The sequence below is a fragment of the Monodon monoceros genome, unplaced genomic scaffold (assembly GCF_005190385.1).
Source record: "Monodon monoceros isolate NGI ecotype Baffin Bay Population unplaced genomic scaffold, NGI_Narwhal_1 Super_Scaffold_8, whole genome shotgun sequence".
Lineage (NCBI taxonomy): Eukaryota > Metazoa > Chordata > Mammalia > Artiodactyla > Monodontidae > Monodon > Monodon monoceros.
The window spans coordinates 6,968,826-6,987,992 of record NW_021703785.1 but is presented as its reverse complement, the minus strand read 5'-3'; positions in this window follow the sequence as shown (position 1 = coordinate 6,987,992).

Sequence of the window (19,167 nt, the reverse complement as noted above, 5' to 3'; positions counted from 1 at the left end):
CCCAGTTCTCTCATCATCACCTGAGACCAGATGATCTCTGGACTGAAGGAATTCATTCACCCTGACCCTTATCAGCAACTCCAGGCCACCTATGGACTATAAAACTCCTCACAACTACCCCTCACCCCAGACTGGGACACAGTTTTGAGGGCATTAGCCCACTATGGCCCCCTTTGCCTGGCAAAGCAATGAAACTATTCTTTTCTACTTCACCCAAAACTCTGTCTCTGAGATTTAATTCAGTGTCCGGGTACCGAGGCAGGATTGGGCTTCAGTAGCAAGGGTTTAGAAAATGCTATGAATCACATTTCTGAGATGCCTTGAAGGGTACCTGGGAACCACAATGGAGGATGAATGCTATTTCCATAACATCTGGCACCCCCGCTCAAGGAAAAGAATTCTGACAGTGTGCTATTTCAAGACTTCTCATTTCTTATTAAAAAAATGAAATACAACAAGCTTAACTATAGTGAAAGGTTAAGTGACATGTATATTGTGAGAGAGTAAACTGGCCAAGGTTTCAGGATTTGGCCCGACAACTTGAATGACCTTGAGAATCAGTCGCAAGTCTTGACTTTCACCCTTTTAGGGGCTGTTAACTGAAGTGTGGAGAAGTGAACCAACTCCCCATCTAAGTGATGAATGGCCGGTGAGGTCAGCTGATCATCCATCTGCTGCCGTCAGTCACACACATTTCCTTATCTCTAAAGTAACTTGAGGCGGATACTTGTAAGTCAAAGTATTGGCATTTGGCCTCATTTAGTGTGAGAAGAACTTAGAGGAGTGCCTGATTCTGTTTTATTTTAGCTTCCAGTTTTCTTAATCCTCCCCCTCCCCCCTCCCATCTTCTTTCTGAGAACTAAAAGGTTTTGGCCTCCCTGAGTATAGCCATTCTGATTAATTCACACCCACCCTTTTAGCATATGCATGAATACCAGAAAATCTAATGATTCTGTCCACATGGGAATGAACATTACATCAGTTACAGATCTCCTCCCTGCTGTTCAGAGAGTCTAAAGTCCAAGTTCTTGGGTGAGTTTAGCCATTAAAGGATTTTACAATATAGAACAAAAAGGATGGAAACTCAATTGCTAGAATAATTTAACAGCTCTTCACACCACTAGAGCTAAATACTCCCATCTTGCAATGATAAGCTCTAGGGCAGTTAATTAAAACCTTCACCATTTCAATCTTGGATAGTATTGAATTCCAGATGATTTCTTTCCCAAAGGAATTAATTTTAAGGGACAGGGAAAAGAAGAAAACAGAAGTCATATTATTGCCCAGTTAAAAAACAAAAAAAATCAAATATAAAGTTTTTATGCCAGAAAGAAAATTTCAAAATAATTACCTATAAAAAAAGTGTAGAGCCTACTCATTAAGAAAAAAAGATATATATATTAGTGTTAAGTTTTGAATGCCTAAGCCTCAATCCACATCTAAAGTATATAACTTCCACAAAACTTTTAACCAGTAACAGCTTCTTTATTGTTAGAACATTTTATGGGTTTGAAATGTATTCTTTTTTTTGGCTTTTTAAACAGCTTTATTGAGGTATAATTTGCATACCATAACAATGACGCTACATGTACAATTCAATGATTTTTAGTAAATTTTCAGAGTTGTGCAAACATCACTATAATCCAAGTTTAGGACATTTCTGTCACCCAGAAATATTCCCTTGAGTAAATTTGCTGTCATTATCCACCCTCAGCCAACAACTTGACCTGCTTTTTCCCACTATAAATACATGTCTTTTCTGGATGTTTCATATAAATATATAGTTCTTTATGTCTAATTTCTTTTATTTAACAAAACTTTTTTAGGTTCATTCATGTTATGATGTTCCAGTTTCTCTCTGTCCTTACTACCATTTGATATTATCTGTCTTTATAATAGTCATTCTAGTGAGTGTGAGGTGGTAACTCACAGTTTTAATTTGCGTTTCCCCAGTGACTAGTGACGTTTGGTACCTTTGCATGTGCTGGTTAGCCATTTGTATATCTTCTTTGGTGACATGTCTCATTCAAGTCTTTTGCACATTTTTTGAATTAGGTTGTTTGTCTTACTATTGAGTTGTAAGTCTACATATTCTGGTTACAAGTCTTTTATCAGAAATACGATTTGCAGCTATTTTCTCCTAATCATGTGATTTGTCTTTTCATTGTCTTAATGCTATCTTTTGAAGTGTAGTAGGTTATAATTTTAATGAAATCTGTTTTTTCAATTTTTCTTGTATAGATCGTGTCTTCAGTGTCTGGTCTAAGAACTCTTTGCAAAGGTCATAATGATTTTTCTTCTGTATGTTTTATAGTTTAAGCTCTTATATTTATGTCTTTGATCTATTTGCTCTAATTTTTGTTTATCGTGTTAAGTAAGAGTCTAAGGTCACTTTTTTTACTTGTGAGTATACAATTTTCCCAGCACTCATTGTGGACAACCAATTTTTTTTAGCACAAAACTTAATTTCTCCTTGAATTGTCTTAGCACCTTTGTCAAAAATCAGTTGACCGTTGATACATAGCATCTTGTGCAATAAGAGTTTGTTGACTCAATTAAGTTGCATTTATCTGTTTGCCTGTACTTATGCCAGTACGACACTGTATTGATTACTGTAGCTTTACAGTACATTCTGAAATCAAGTAGTGTGTATCACTCAAATTTGTTCTGTTGCAAGATCATTTTGGCTATTCTAGGTCCTTTGCATTTTTTTTTTTTTTACATCTTTATTGGAGTATAATTGCTTTACAATGGTGTGTTAGTTTCTGCTTTATAACAGAGTGAATCAGTTATACATATACATATGTTCCCATATCTGTTCCCTCTTGCGTCTCCCTCCCTCCCACCCTCCCTATCTCACCCCTCTAGGTGGTCACAAAGCACCGAGCTGATCTCCCTGTGCTATGCGGCTGCTTTCCACTAGCTATCTATTTTACGTTTGGTAGTGTATATATGTCCATGCCTCTCTCTCGCTTTGTCACAGCTTACCCTTCCCCCTCCCCGTATCTTCAAGTCCATTCTCTGTGTCTTTATCCCCGTCTTACCCCTAGGTTCTTCATGACATTTTTTTTTCTTAAATTCCATATATATGTGTTAGCATATGGTATTACTTTCTTGTTTTCTGAAGAGAGTAGTTTTCAATAAACTTGGGTGATATCTCTGAGTGGTACTTTTATTGCAGACTTTTCAAAATAAATGAATTGGCATGTATTCAGCTGACAAATTTCAGTTTTAAAAATGTATAACTAGATTCTAAGAAAGAGAGGGGGAAAGAGGGAAGAGGAGAGAGAAGGAGAGAAGGAAGAAGGAGGAAAGAAAGAATAACAGCCCCCTTGCCCCACTTAGTACATTTAATATACTCCTCTTCTTCAGGGGCTGTGGTGAACAAGAGAAGACAAAATGCTAGAAGGTATATGGGATGATAATTAAGAAAATGTTGTCTTAGATTTTTTTCAGCCTTTGCATGACTAGCATCTGAGCAATTTCTACCTTTATTTTATTGTTAAAGAGAAACTCTTTGTCATCAAGTCTTTTCCATTGTCTCCTCACTGCAACATATCACTTTACTGGACCATGCCCAAAATTCTGAGTCTTTTCAAGATTAGCGATCAAAACTTTTTATTACTGAAGCATAACCATTCCTTGGTTTGGGGCAGCATTGGCTTCCACTACATTATTTTCTATCTAGATTAAAATAATTAAAATTTAACTGTACAGCATTCTGTTTCAAGACTGTAAAATATCTTGACAGCTCTCACCAATACACATTTTTATGATTTAGTTTTCTAGAAAGGATTTCCTTTGCCTAAATTTTTCATGAGTCATTCTCACCTTTGTACCTCCTAAAACATCTTCACTGCAAAAAAATTTTCAGTTTTACACATAATTTTATGACATACTCTTCCTTATAAATAAGATTTTTAAAACATGTTATTCAATTGTTAGCTCCTGAAAGAAACAGTCCCAAGTGTGATGATCCATTTGGGGGAAACAAATGCCAGACCAACAACCCAGAACCTACTGCATTGTTCACATGTATCAGAATAAACACATGGAGAAATTTGGTTATTTCTTCATATTTGAACTTAAAGGTTAAAGCAAGTGAAAGTCTAAGTAAGGAATTGTTTACTACGAGGAGAAGTTAAAATTAAAGTTAGGATTTTTCAGTGAAAAAGTCTAGTAGCTTTATATTATTTACTATGCTCATTTACACAAACTGAAGAATAAATAGAAAATCTAAAACATTGTTTTATACTTTGTTTTTCAGATATTTTTATATATTTTTTCTCATTACAAAAATATTAACAGTACACCGCAGAAAGTCTGGGAAACATAAAAACACTTAGAATATTAAAATCACAAGTAAACCCACTCTTTGGATAGAATCACTATCAACATTGTGCTTATGGTCTACAGGGAGGTTTTGTATACATACATAAATTTTATATTTTTTAAACTGATCTTAATGTTAGTAATGTTTTATGAACTTTTTTTCTTAGAAACAAGCAAATCTGTGAAATGTAATTTTAATGGCTGCATAGACCTTATTGGAGAAGCGATTCCATAGATAATTTAATTCCTCTTTATAAATATATACTTTTCCTCAATAATTAATTGTTATAAATAATACTTTGCTGAACATTCATGTCTATCTATGTATATATCTGTTTTTGAAGGGGCCTATCTATTTTGTCATCATTCAATATCACAAATATAATTGTTTCACCAAAAGATATTAGTATGTTCTGCTTTAAAGATTCTAGGCAATTAAAAAACAAAGCTATTGCTACTTTAAGGTCTTGTGGTCCATAATGTCAAACTTTCCTCTAGAATTATTAGAGTATTTTATGCACTCACCAACAGAGTAACAGGGTGAGAAGCATTTAAAAAATAATTTCTCCTGACTAACAATATTTATTAAGTACCCATCAGGAAAAATCTAATTCCGTTTGAAATATTTTCAAGATGATTTCCTGAAGAATATTTCTATATGGACACTCTTATTAGGTAAAATTATTCATCATTCAAACTGGATAATGTCAAGGATAGATTTAAAATTTGCTCTTTTAAAAGTATGGAAATAATGGGGGGAGGTAAATTTTTAACATATTTTTATCTCAAGTTATATTTGACCTGGAAACTAATTAAACATAGTTAGATGCTATGTTTAACAATAGAAGAGGAAAAGGAGAAGGAGGGACAACAAAAACCTTTCTGAGTCCCCACCACTGAGAAGAAATGTCTTTCCTTGTCTATTCCTTTCCTCAACCCCTCCCACTTCTGCAAAAAATGGTACTCACTTATGGAAAGTGAAATTGCTTCTTCAGGGAAAATTGCAATTAAATGCCTAGCAAATGAAGCAAACAGAGTGCAGACTTAAGTATTATCAAGGGTCATCTTGATAATCACCAGATGATAGCAGAGTGACTAACACATCAGCACTACTCTGTTTCACAAACACTGTGAACCCACCTACACTGTTGCCTACAAATTGTCATGTGAGATAATAACATCGTGAAAACCCACTGCCATGAAGCTAAGTTTGGGAGACTTGACTCTTATACTCATGACCATTGTAGTTATATTTCTATTTTTAGGCAGTTCCTCTTTGTGTGTGTGTGTGTGTGTGTGTGTATCTTTAAGGAGGAATAAAAATATCACAAATATTGTATACGGGCCCTTTGGGTTCTGAGGGTTTCACTGTCAAAAGATTCTGAGCTGCTTCCTACCCTGTGAGATGTAATTTTCACCTCTTAGCCACATAAGCAACCATAAGCTGTAATTGTTTGTGTGTAAAACATTGCTGAGAACATTTTAAGTTACAGAACTTATAGAGAGAAGCGTGTTATTGACAACATTTCCATTAGCATTTGGAAAATACCCAAATTGCCAAAGCAGACAGTAGCCATAGGTGAGCAGACACGGACAGGGGAGAATCTCTTTTCATTGTCCACACAGTGCAGTTGACTGATGTCTATATGCCTGTTTCTGCCTCCGCAGGGATGGGGATGGGGGACACAACAAGGTTGTGTTCATGACCTCCTTTTAATTAAGGTCTCAGACATTGAGGCTTTCTAATCACCTTTTTTTTTTTTTTTCCTCCTGAAACATATAGGTGACAATTTCTTTTTTGGAGAGTCTAGATATGGCTAACTCTAAAAAAGAAAAGGGAGTCGAATAATCCACATGAAGGACGAAAATCAAGAAAAATAACCATTGCTGAACTTGAAAATATGCATCTGCTGACATGTGAAAAAAAAGAAGTGGAAAACCCTATGACCCTGGCAACAACTCCTTAATATTTTTCCCCATGTTTCTCTAAGATTCACAGATTTTAGACACCAAAGGAGATAAATGATGAGTGAACAGTATAAGATGTCCTTCAATATTCTCAGCAATGCCCTGGGGTTCCCTTTGTATTTCAGCATATTCAGCAGCCAGGTGAGCTATGCTGAGCACCGATTGAACTTGTAGTTAAGATGTTAGAGAAAAAGATCAGTACCTGCATAGCCTATCTTCTGGAGCAACACTTGTTCACTAAATGTATTTTCTTTAAGAATCTAATAGCAGATCCAAACAGCATTAAGAGAAACAAAATGAATGAGGTAATTCATTTCAACATTTTCTCTCCAGCATTACTTAGAATTGCCTTAAGACACATCCCAAATTTTCACGGAACGAACAAGGAGCAACCTGGGTGCCCTGGTTTTCTAATACTTCTGTTCAAAATTACCAAAATTGCAATGATAAAGTGCAAAATAAATGCAATAGCTGCAGTGAAAAATGACTGAAAGTCACATCTCAAGAAATAATTCACTCAAGGGGACCTGCTGATGTCATAAGCGGGGAAAGTAAAGCTTGAGTTATTTATATTTAGCAGAATTTTGAGTCAACTATCACAATGTATCCAGCTCGTGGGTTATCAATTGTCATCTCTGAGTCTATCCATCTTGAAAATTGGTAACCAAGGGGGAAAAAAAATGCCAGGTAACAACGACAACAAAACAGACTACTCTTTTGAAGGTTCTTATCCTTTGTGAGTGTTAAGCAAAAGTGTTGCATTGAGTTCTTTTAAGCTAAAATCAAAGGTATACAAAAACTCTAAAAATGGTCAGGGAAAATACCTAAGAAGAATGTAGACTGGTTTTGTAATCAATTCACATACCTTATGCGTTTTGTATCAGACGGTTTTCTTGACATGATAAGTTTTTTCTTTCATTGTTATTTCTCTGAACTGAAGGAAATGTTATTAAATATTAGAGGATGGTTTTTTCCAGGCACTTGTACCGTGGAGAGCACAGCATAGAGGAACCATCAATTACTGGGGGTTCCTGTTGTAGACCAAAGTGTAGACTCCTGCTAGGAGTTCCATCGGTGAGACTAGTGCCTCTCCTCTGGATCCCTGACCCCTCTCAGCTCCAACCTGCTCCAGCCATCACGGGACAATGATACTTGCTCATTTTTTTTACATCTACTGTCTTAACTTCCAGTTAATCTTAGCCTTACTTTCTCTGCTTGGGTTTTAAGAAGTTGTCTCCATGCCTTTGCCCACCCCACCGTCCCACGCACACAGTTCTCCTTCTCTCGCAAGCAGGGAAGAATTGATCACTGCAGCCTCTACCTGTTCTAAGACAAGGGAGCTCTCTGGGAATTTTCCCCTAACAAGATCATGAGTAACCTTTCTCTCTCACACCTATTAATAGTGACAGTGACATTAACTACAAAACCCCTCCTGTTATGAATGTGAATTCTAGCTCACTCTTTTATCTTGTTTCCTATTCCATAAGCCATCCAATACAAGGCTTTCCAAATGCATAAACCTCTGATACTTTTTCTTGTTGCCAAATAAATGTAGAGGTCTTTCTATTCCAATATTTTCATAAAGAGGATTTTCCTTGGCAAATATGCTTCACCCATTGCCTTGTTTTCTTTCTGTTGCTTCTCTGTCTCTTCAGACATTCTAGAAAGAATTCAACAAATGATAGCATTTTTTCTTAGCATAAGCAGCAGGCTCTCAGTGTTAGAGTCTCCCTGGGTTCTTGATGAAAATGAAAATTTCTCTACACCCACCCAAACTACTGAATGAATCAGGATCACTAGTGAGAGCCTTGGATGGAACGTTTTAAATAAACACCCAAATTTCATCCTTTTGAATGATATATTTGAGACGAAATAATGAGTATATCAAGATCCATGCCTTTATTATTGCTAAGACAGTAGATCTTGAAAGCTCTCACCACAAGAAAAAAAATTTGTAACTATAGATGTTGATAGATGTCAACAAAATTCATTGTGGTAATCATTTCACAATATATACACACAGCAAATCATTATGTTGTACACCTAAAACTAATACCACATTCTACGTCAATTATATCTTTTTGTAAAAAGTGTCTATACCCACAGTAAACTCTGATGAAAATGAACAACAGCTATTTCAAAGGACAGTTTAGATTAAAGGCCAGAAATCAAAGTTGAGCCATTACAGGCCCATCAATATAGAAAGCAAACGTTTGATGTGTCAGCATAACAATCCTTCCAAGAGGGGAATTTTTTAGAATTGAAGAAGTCCTAGATGACATTTGTTTTAACCCAATTGAAATCGTTAAAAAAAATCTTTGGCTTTATTGACTTTTTTTCACAGTCATTCTTGATTCAGTATAATGAACTAGTATAAATTTCTCTTGTGATGATTATTTGCATACAATTGTGTGTTTATGGTAGGTGACAGAGGGAAGAATCTATTAGCTAAAGAGTTGTATTAGCAGGTTAATCACTTATCATAATAAATGTCGATAAACTGACATCATCCCCACCATTGCATTGCACCTACAGATGCCCTAAAACATCCTAAAACCTCAAGTGTGAAGCTGATACAGTATCTAAATATATTATTATTTACTAAATACAGTATTCTGAATCAAAAATAAATAAAATGCTAGTAAAACATGAGAACTGCCTTGTATTGTAGACTAGATAATTAATATACTAATACATCAATAATTTAATACTACATGATTTTACCATGTGTTTACTAATGCTGAAGTCATGATTTATAAAATGAACTTGTCACTGGAAAACAACATAAGCCATTGCTTCTGAGTTAGAGCCCTGTATTCAAAGTAGCTATTCAAACACCTTTTTTATTTGTAATTTAATTTAAAAAATCACTGTAATTCCTCTTCCTAATTAAAAAAAAATCACTGTAGGGGAATTCCCTGGCAGTCCAGTTATTAGGACTCACAGGTTTCACTGCTGGAGACCTGGGTTGAATCGCTGGTCAGGGAGGGAACTAAGACCCTACAAGCCACACCATGTTGCCAAAAGAAAAAGAAAACAAAAAACAAACAAAATAAACACTGTATGTATAAAATTTATGACATAATTATGACATATTATCCAAAAGTTAAAAATCACTGTATGATTCTTAATGCTAAAAATTATCCCCCTATTCCCTGAAAAAGTTAACTTAAATTTTTCAATAACTACCCAATTATCGTATTAATATTCCAGTAGAATCCTATAACATACAGGGCTGGGATCATCTTAATTATCTTAATAATGATTCCCTTCCAAATTAGGTTAGGAGTATAGAGAATGAAAGCTGAACAATGGACGGCGTGGTAAACACTGCCTGCTTCGGTTGAAAAATCCTTTTAAGAAAGGAGAGTCATGCTTGAAGGGTCTATAGCCAGGAAAAACATTCAAGGCATGAGGCAGGCTGCTCTGATAAACTACTGCTTCACTGAGTCTACTCAGTTCATAGACTCTATTCAGTATACCAGGTGGATTTATCACTGTAGTAATAAATAATGTTATATCAATTGTTAGCTGTAATGATGTCAACAAATTTTATTATGCCGTCAGTAGTTTAACACTAGCATAATTCAAGTTTAGGCCATATATTTTTTTTTTTTGCCTCTTTCATTTCTCAAGGCATTTGTGTATATTTAATAATATACTGCCTGTGTCGTTCCACAGACAACTCTAACTCAGCATCACAATCTTCTTGTCTCATTTGGGTGTAAAAATGCTGGATCAATGGCACTTCCAGGGCTATTTTTGATGTGCTGAATTATGAACTATCAGGGTTTCTTTGATAAATTTCCATGAGACCATAAGTGAAGCTTTAGAGCCTTGGTCTCTTCCTATGTAAACTGGTATATGACATGTGACTTGCTGATCTCAAGAGGACATGGCCAGCTTCATGAGAGTGTTTTGAGATGATACAGACCTCATGATTGCTTCAAGATTCTGCTGTTGCCATCTTAAATTTTCAGTTTTTGAACAAAAAGCACTGCATTTCAGTTTTCAATAAGCCGCATAAATTATGTAGCCGGTCCTGGATAAGATGTCATAAAAAGTGAGCAAAACAATATCATATTCAAGCATACCAAAAACCTGGAATAGAATTTCTTGTACTGTCCTCATAAAAGCACTTAGGGAAATGCTTAAACACAGGCATCGGCAAATTATTCCTCGTTAAACCATATTTCAAGGTCTAGCTAAAGAAAATCACCTCCATTTTAAAGTTGTTCATGATTCTTCCGTTGAAGGTTGTTAGCATTAAGCACTTTAGTTTTGAAAAGCAGAATCATAATAGCTGGTTTTAGCAGAAAAGGGACTTTTTTTTTTCTCTCAACCCATTTTCCATGTGACAATTAAGCCCTCATCTGCTAAGGCATCCATTGTATGTAATGGATGAACTTCCCTCCTCTGCATGTAAAAGGGTACTATTATGGACCATCTTTGGGAGAGTAATCACTCAAATCATTTTTGCATCGTATGGTTCAGTTAAGGGGCTCAGTTAAGGTAGTGCTTAAAATCTATAGAGCCAGGAGCAACGTCCTAAATACAAGGCAAGATGCTTCTCCCATTGCCCCATCGCTGCTGCAGGCACAGTAACTCCGTCACAGAAACTAAGCACCAAAACACGCCCAGGAGAGAGGAAATCACTTTTTAATGTAGTGGTACTTACCTGGGCATAGTTTTGTCTCAGGGGCAAATTGACAATACCTGAAGACATTTTGATTGTCATAACTTAGGTGATTGGGGAGAGGAAGGGGATGTGGTACCATTACTAGAGTATAGTGGACAGAATGCGGCTAAACATCCTGTAATGCACAAGTTACCCTCCACAACAAAGCATCCGGCCCCGCACGTCAATAGTGTCATTGTTGAGAAATCCTGCCTGAATCTGTCTTTCCCCATAATTACCAGGGGTTTCTCACACTGTAATGACTAGGGATGAAGCTCAGGAATCTGTATCATTTTAAACATTTTGGATGATACATAAGTATCCAGATTTTTCATCTTTAAGCTCTTGTGTGCAGGGCAAGTGCATGCTTTTCAGTCTTAATGATAAGTATCATAACTTATCTCTGTTAAACTGGAAGTTCTTTATCTGATTAATTTTGTCAATGACTAATCTGTCTTTCCTAGAATAATAGTTTGCACCAAATAGTTCTTAAAGGATATTTGTTTCTCGAGGAAGGAAACTACACTGCGTAACTATTATGCGACATTGTGTTGAGTGTTTTTATATCATAACCCCGCTTAAAGTCACGGCAAAACCATGCTCTAGGCATCACTGCTCTTACTTTGTAAGTGAGGAAAAAAAATAAAGTGAGAGATAATTATATAACTTGACCATATCTACAATGATGGAGCTGGCATTTAAATCAGATCTCATAGAATCTGTTTTTTTTTTCCCCATCCATTCATTTTTTTCAGTGATTCAGGAAGTATTTATAAACAGTGGTTAGGAAAACAATTCCTGCCTTCAAGTTGCTTGGGGATCTTCATGGGGAGATAGGAAAAAGAATAGGCTCTGTCCACTGTCAAAAGATAATGGGATCACGAGGCAAGGGTCCTTATAGAAGCTGAAACTAACTTCAGAGTAGGGGATTAAGGAAATCCATGCTGGAAGAGACTGAGTTTATGGTGAGAAGATAGCCCCCAGGGGGCACAAAGAGAGCTCATTGAAGAGTGGATGCAAAATGATCACTTATAAAGGATTGTTTGTCCCTTCAAAGTGATTCTTTTAAGGGTCAGATGTCATGTAGATGGAATCTGGATCAGGCAATGTAGGAAATGGTGGAATAAAGCAACTGTCAAATGTAGGTAGGTGATAACTGATTATTAAGTGTTAGTAAGCAGTGATAAGTGGCAGGATTTGGAGACTAAACATGAGAGCAACAGAAAAGGCAGCAGACTGAGTGGTACCCAGATTTTCCATTGGTCAGCTGGTTGGAAGCTAGTACAATTCACTGCAAGTAGGATCACATTTGGTGCAATTGAAGAGGGATGCTGAGTTTGCCTTCTAGAGTATTGTGTGTCTATCAAATGGATACATTCCCACTCTTGGGACTTTCTCTTCTCTTCTTGATGGAGTGTTTCTTCCAATCGTTATTCCCAATACAGTCCTTGTGTGTCCAAATCTGAGTTTGTTTGTTTTTTTGCAGTACGCGGGCCTCTCACTGTTGTGGCCTCTCCCGTTGTAGAGCGCAGGCTCAGCGGCCATGGCTCACGGGCCCAGCCGCTCCGCGGCATGTGGGATCCTCCCGGACCGGGGCACGAACCCATGTCCCCTGCATCGGCAGGCGGACTCTCAACCACTGCGCCACCAGGGAAGCCCCAAATCTTTCAGTTTTTAATGCTGAAAGGTATATTTGACTTTTTCCTTTAAATAGGAGTTTGGCTTGATATAAAATGCTGAGCTCCACATTCTTTGCCTTCAGGTTTTGAGAATATCTCCGTCTTGGCATATAGTGTTGCTGTTAACGTGACCTATGCCAATCTGATTCCTAGTTCTTTATAAACAATCTGCTTTTTCATTCTGGTGGATCCCAGATTTATTTATTTGTTTCTGAACTTTTGAAAATTTGTGGGTTGAGTTGCGTTTTCATTTTGCCTTTCATACATAGATGTATGGGTCCATTCAGTATGAGTTTCTGTTTACTTAAATACTATAAAAATTTCATTTAGTTTTTAATATATTTGTTCTTCTAAGAATTATTCCCTTTACTTCTGAGATTCTATTACACAGTTGTCAACACATCTTTTGTCCACTATATCCCATTAGATTTTAAATCTCATCGTTCTTATCTTCTGGGAGGTCTCTTCAACCTATTCTTTCAGGACCTTATTCATTCATGCATTGACTCTTTTTGTTATTTATCCCATCTATTGACTTCTTTACTGAAAGTAACATGGTGTTTTACCTAGAATTTTCTTTGTGAATATCTATCCCTGTTCTTCATGAATATTTGTTGTTTCATTTTTTAAGTACCTAGTTCTGTTCACTAAAAGATATTTGTTATTATTGGGTTGTATTATTTTATTGGTAATTTATCTGGTCTATTAATTATACCTCCTCTGCTATAGGTTGTCCATTTTTGGTTTCTTTTTTGTTGCATGTATTCCATATATATATCAATAATATTTATTTTAAACTCCTATTCTTTTGGAGTACCTATTGCCATTTCTGGTTTGGAGCATCTATAGGGGTGATCAAATCCCAGGATGTAAGTACGGATTCTGGCCAGATTGGAGGTGTGGACGTGCCCCCTGCAGGAGAGCTTCTGGAGTGACATAAAGGACTCTCTCCCCAGGTACACAAAAACGGGTTCACCCTGCCCCTGTGGCTAATTCCAATTAGTCTTCATACTGGACACTTCTCTTTTTTCAAGAGATGCCTCTTGCAGTTTAGGAAAGAAGGAAAATCGGTGTTTTCCTTTTATTCTATCTATTTCCCACCCAAGAAGTTTTCCTTATCTGTTTATGGTGCCATTTCTTTTTGTCACTGGCTTTGAATTACTATATTGAAGGTGACGGGGCTGGAAAACTTCCTCTTGGGTCAGTGTGGAGGGACAGTGTGGGACAGACACTCCATGTCATTGGACTCTGCTGTACTCATAGCTACCAGCCCTCAACTTAATAACACTCTTGCCTCCCAGCCCCACCTCCGCAGAACATCCTGCACCCCTTTCACCTTCGGCTTCTAAGGACTCCTTCAAAGAATTTCATGGTAGATTTTGAGACTCACCCATGTCCCTTCTCATGTTTGTAACCATTCCAGAGAGAACTCAAGCACTGATGGTGGGTTTGTCACCTTCTCTAGAACTGGAGTCTTTACTTAATCTCTCTGATCACCTGCTCTCCTGCCACGTTGGTCTCACTTTGTGATCTTGCCTCTTAAAAGAGTTTCAAGAAACCCTCTTAAATAAGGGTATTTAAGTGTTTCTACTTGTAAATACTGTTCTCCTTTGGAGATGTGATAATTATATGTGATAATTACACTCGAAGTTCTTTGAAACAGTTATCACGAGGCATTCTGTTTTACTTTAAATGACTAAAAACTTTATACAAAAAGGTCTTTTGGTAATGTTCTTTGCAAAAACATTGCAGTTGGTATGAACTTCTCAGAGTAGCAGGGTTATTCACTTTCACATGCTTAGCATCTAACCCAGGTGCTAGGATGTGATACAAGATATCTGCTGCCATAATGTCCATTTTATTGAAAATCTGGAAAACAAAGGGTAATAGTTCCTGGTATCAGATAGAACTGGGTTTAAGTCCCAGCTGAAGAACTAAACCATATGTTTCTTCTTGCTAAGCTTATTTAATTGTTAAAAGATAAGATGTAATATTGACTGTAAAAATAGAATGCATTAGTATACCTATCATAAATTTTCATCATCTGGTAGCCATTACTTCTGTAACAGTGAGCATTAATTTTATTTAGATATATATAATATTTACAGATCTGATTCTCCACATACTGCATGAACCTCTGAGCTGGCTTACATGATTCTAGGATCAGCTAATCAATCCTGAACACTGCTGCCAAATCCCTCTTTCTTAAAACCACTTTGATCACTTCAGGTTCCTATTCAAAGGCTTCGATGGTGTCACTTCCTATTATACCTAAACACAATTTGTCTGCTCAGCTTTCCTGACTCACCATGACTTGGCTTCATCCTACACATCAGTGCTAGTCAAGATTACTTGGTTACAAAACACAGATAACCCCTTGAGAAATTCCAAGTAAGGGTGGTAGGAATAACAGTTTTCATAGCGCATAGCCCTTGTGATGAACACAAGAGATAAACCACCATGCTCAATAAGGACATTGCTGGAAAGCAGCTGAGAACAAACATCTTCTTGTGTTCTAGAAGTGACATACCCTCTACCTTCTCTGCTTTAGAAACCCTGCTGCTAGAGAATAGCAATGCATGGCCACGAGTTTCAAGTCAATTTCCAACAACTAGCTACAGCCTCTGCATCCTTTCGGACAGGTCAACTGGATTTGGGCTTGGCCTCTACTTCTGGTTCAGTTGGCTGGAGAAGTGGCAGAGTTGGGGAAATGGCAGGTGGTGGTTGGGGGGTGTTTTTTTCAGGTAATGGTTGCTAACAGAATCTCTACAAGTGATGATAAGTGTCCAGAATACACTCTGTGCTATTCCCATAATCAGGAACCAACACTTTCCAACCTTCCTCGTTGTACTTTCCGCTGGTACCCAGACCTTTAACAAACAAGCAATGCCTTCCTCTACTCCTTTACTTCTGCAAGTTGGCAAGGGTCTTATGAAGTGGTAAACTGAGCACAAATGTACAGTTAATAAGTGGGCAGATGAGTGAATGAACAACATCTACCAGAATCACGCCACTTTCCATTCATTTTTCATTTCTGTTCTTCCACAGATTTTTCTGTCTACTCCATAAAACTTGGCACACAACAATGCAGTTTATGAAAATGAGTTTCTTTAAGCTGTTCTGTCATGGACTCCCTGTTGTTTGATGTGTGTTAATTTGCTCTTCTTTGGGTGTTACATATCTTAGGGCAGAGATCATGTTTAAACGTCTGTTACATCTTGAAATCTATCATAGAAAAAAGATTGTAGTTTATATACAATACACACTCGGTCAAAATCAAACCAAATTAATTTAGAAGAACGTTCTTCATTTTTCACAGGGATAGTGATATAAAAAATTTGTTTTCTTAATAAAGTGAAATAGGAGAATGGTAGTATACAGAGGTACTATAATTACCCAGGTGATAATCTTCAGTGTTAGTCAACACACAAAATGTGCAAGTAGGAACTGAATGAGCTCCTTTTGATATATCAACATCAGGACATTTGATAATATGCAGCATAGTCTTAAAACTACATTATTGTCACAGCTGTTAATGAAGAAAGAACTCAAATTATTAATGTTTTCAATTATCTTACAGTAATTGAAAACAAGGTTTTGAGGTAAATGTTCATCTGTCTATAACAACAACAGCTTTATTTTTTTGGCTTCAAAGTTCGCAGGATCTTAGTTCCCCTGCCAGGGAATCAACTCCTGTCCTTAGAAGTGAAAGCCTGGAGTCCTAACCACTGAACCGCCAGGGAATTACCCAATAACTGCTATGTTTATTAACATTTACTATTTGTCAGGCATCTCATTAATGGTTAGATTGATAGATTAGCCATTTTGTCACCATAACTATGTAAAGGTTTACTAGCCTTTTACCCCATGAAACTGAGGCAGAAATAGTTTGAATTATTTTCCAAAGGACACAGCTGATCAGTGTGAATTTCTAACTTAAAGGTGTTCTGATTTCATGATCTGTGTTAACTTTTTTTTTTTTTTTTTTAATCTGTGTTAACTTTGAGCCAAGCAGACAATTGAGGATCCCTGATGAAATCAAGTGGGTTTTTTTGGTAAAACGTAGCTGATTTTGAGTACCTTTATCTTTCAGAACATGAAAGTGAAAATAAATTATTATGTTGAACCCTTACTAATTCTGAATATAATTTATGGAGGAGAAAATAAAGCAAGAATCATTATTTCTTTGACAAATATCAAATGTGGGAAGAAACTATTTTAAAATTAAGTTCTCCCCTCCTTCTTCTTTTATTGTTCAAAGATTTTATTGAATTTAATGGCTCATAAGACCAGAGATTCTGGATCTTTAGGGTACTTACTATATAATTTTTCTGTAGTTTTAGAGGAATTTGTAATGTAAAAATATGTTTTGAATTCTAACTTTAAATAATTGCAGTGTGCCACATCACAGATGAGTCATATCTCCTGCTGAGCCCTGTGAAGTGTAGATTCCCTTGCAATGGTAAGGAAGATATATGGTGTTTTGATATTATGTTTTCTTCTTTTTCTTTTAACGATTTACAAATTTAAAAAGCCTAGCTTGGTAAGCTGAAAATACCCCTTAATTCATCCCATTTACCTCTGGCTAGTATGGCATTTCCAGTTTGATTTTATTGCTTAATCTCAATTTTATCAATCTCTGCTTGAAGTAGAAAAGAGGAAGTGAGCTCTATGGCTTCTGTGAGGATAACAAATTGGAGGATAAAAGAAAAATAGGAGGATAAAGAGAGAAAGGGAAACAAGAGGCATGTTCATCTCTCTGTTCTCCTAATTCCCCCAACTTTATATTGATTCCAAACTTTGTCCAGCATGTTTATGTAGATATTACTAAATATCTAAAAGAACTTAAAATTTTTTCATTTATATTCTATTTTAAATCAACAAAGACAGGAAAGAATATTCAATAGATCTTGTTACAAAAAAATATTCTGAATAAGCATGAAGCCCACGATTCTGCATTTCAAACAGGCGTCCAGGAGATGCAGGTGATACGAGGTCCACTCCCTCTCTCTAGAAGCGTTTAGATGGAATTGCCTGAGTTTTGCCATATATTGAGATCCAAGAAGTGAAGCAAGTATTCATTTACACAAAGTAAATGCCTTCTTCCCCTGATACCCAGATTGCTACTTTGTCTTGACAGCTGGATCAAGGATAATAAGAATAAACAACTCTTTACAGATGTATTTAAAAATCACTTATTTTTCTTCAAGACCTATCAATTCTAAGAAATGCAGGTACCTAGTTATACTTTTATCATATTAAACTTGTAACTAGATTTTTCCAAACACAAATGTAGCCATGAACTAGGCAGGTGACATGGAAGTGTGACAGAGGCTCATGTAGGAAGGTAAGCCCTAAAATGTTTTTACTGCATCCCTTGTACAAGGTGGAATTCTCAGAGAACTCCAGATGTGGCCTGCCTTGTGTTTTCCCCTCTCTTTGAGTGTGGGCAGGAGTTTTAACGTGATTCCAACTAAGAGAATATAGCAAAGATGGGATGATATCTCTCTCTCCTGGTTATATTACCTCTGTGACAAAGATGAAGGGATTTTGCAGCTATAAATAAGGCCCTAAGGCAGTGGTTAATCAAAAGGGAGATTATCCTAAGTGGGTCTGATTTCATCAGATGAGTCCTTCAAAAGAGGGTCCAGATGTCAGAGACCAAAGAAGAGAGAGACACTCTCCTTTTGGCTTCGAAGAACCAAACTGCATGGCGTAGAGAGGGCTACATGGCAGAGAACGGTGCATAGTCCCCAGGAACTGAGGATCTCACTCCAACCACCACAAGAAACTCAATTTTGCCAACTGCCAGTGAGCTAGGATGGGGACACCAAGCCTCAGATGAGATGGCAGCCACAAGCGACACCTGGATTGCAGTCTGTTGAAACCATAGGCTGTAAACCCAGTTGAACCACACTCAGACACTGACTTATAGAAATGAGATAATAAATGTTTGCTGTTATAACCACTCCATTTGTGGTAACTTGCAATTCAACAATAGAAAATGAACACAAAAATCATAATATCTGCTTATTTAAGTTGCATTTTTGAAACCATATACTGGCCACAGAAACTGCCAACAAAACACACACGTTGGCATGTGCATGTACACGTGACCTGAGCCTGCCTTGTGCAGCACTCCTCAAGACCTCAGACTTTGCAATCAACAGGTGCAGCTTGTTCATAGATGGGCCATGAGCTAGCAGAGCGTGCTGCCCTTATAATGTGATAAGTAAAGGTGATTTTCCTTTCGTAATTCATCCCTCATGGGTAGTTGTGAGAATTAAATTAGATAATCCAGACGATGGTTAATAATTACATAGAAAACTCTCCATTTTTGTTTTTTTCTTTAACATGCTATCTAAATGATATGTGCTAACTATCTGGTGGAATTAATTAACTAAGGGACAGTCATTGAGGTTCTGTTACGGCAAAGTCCTATTATGGATCCCTTTTTTGACAGAGACACCTGATTGGCCATATTTTACCGTCAAGGTCAAGGTTCATTGA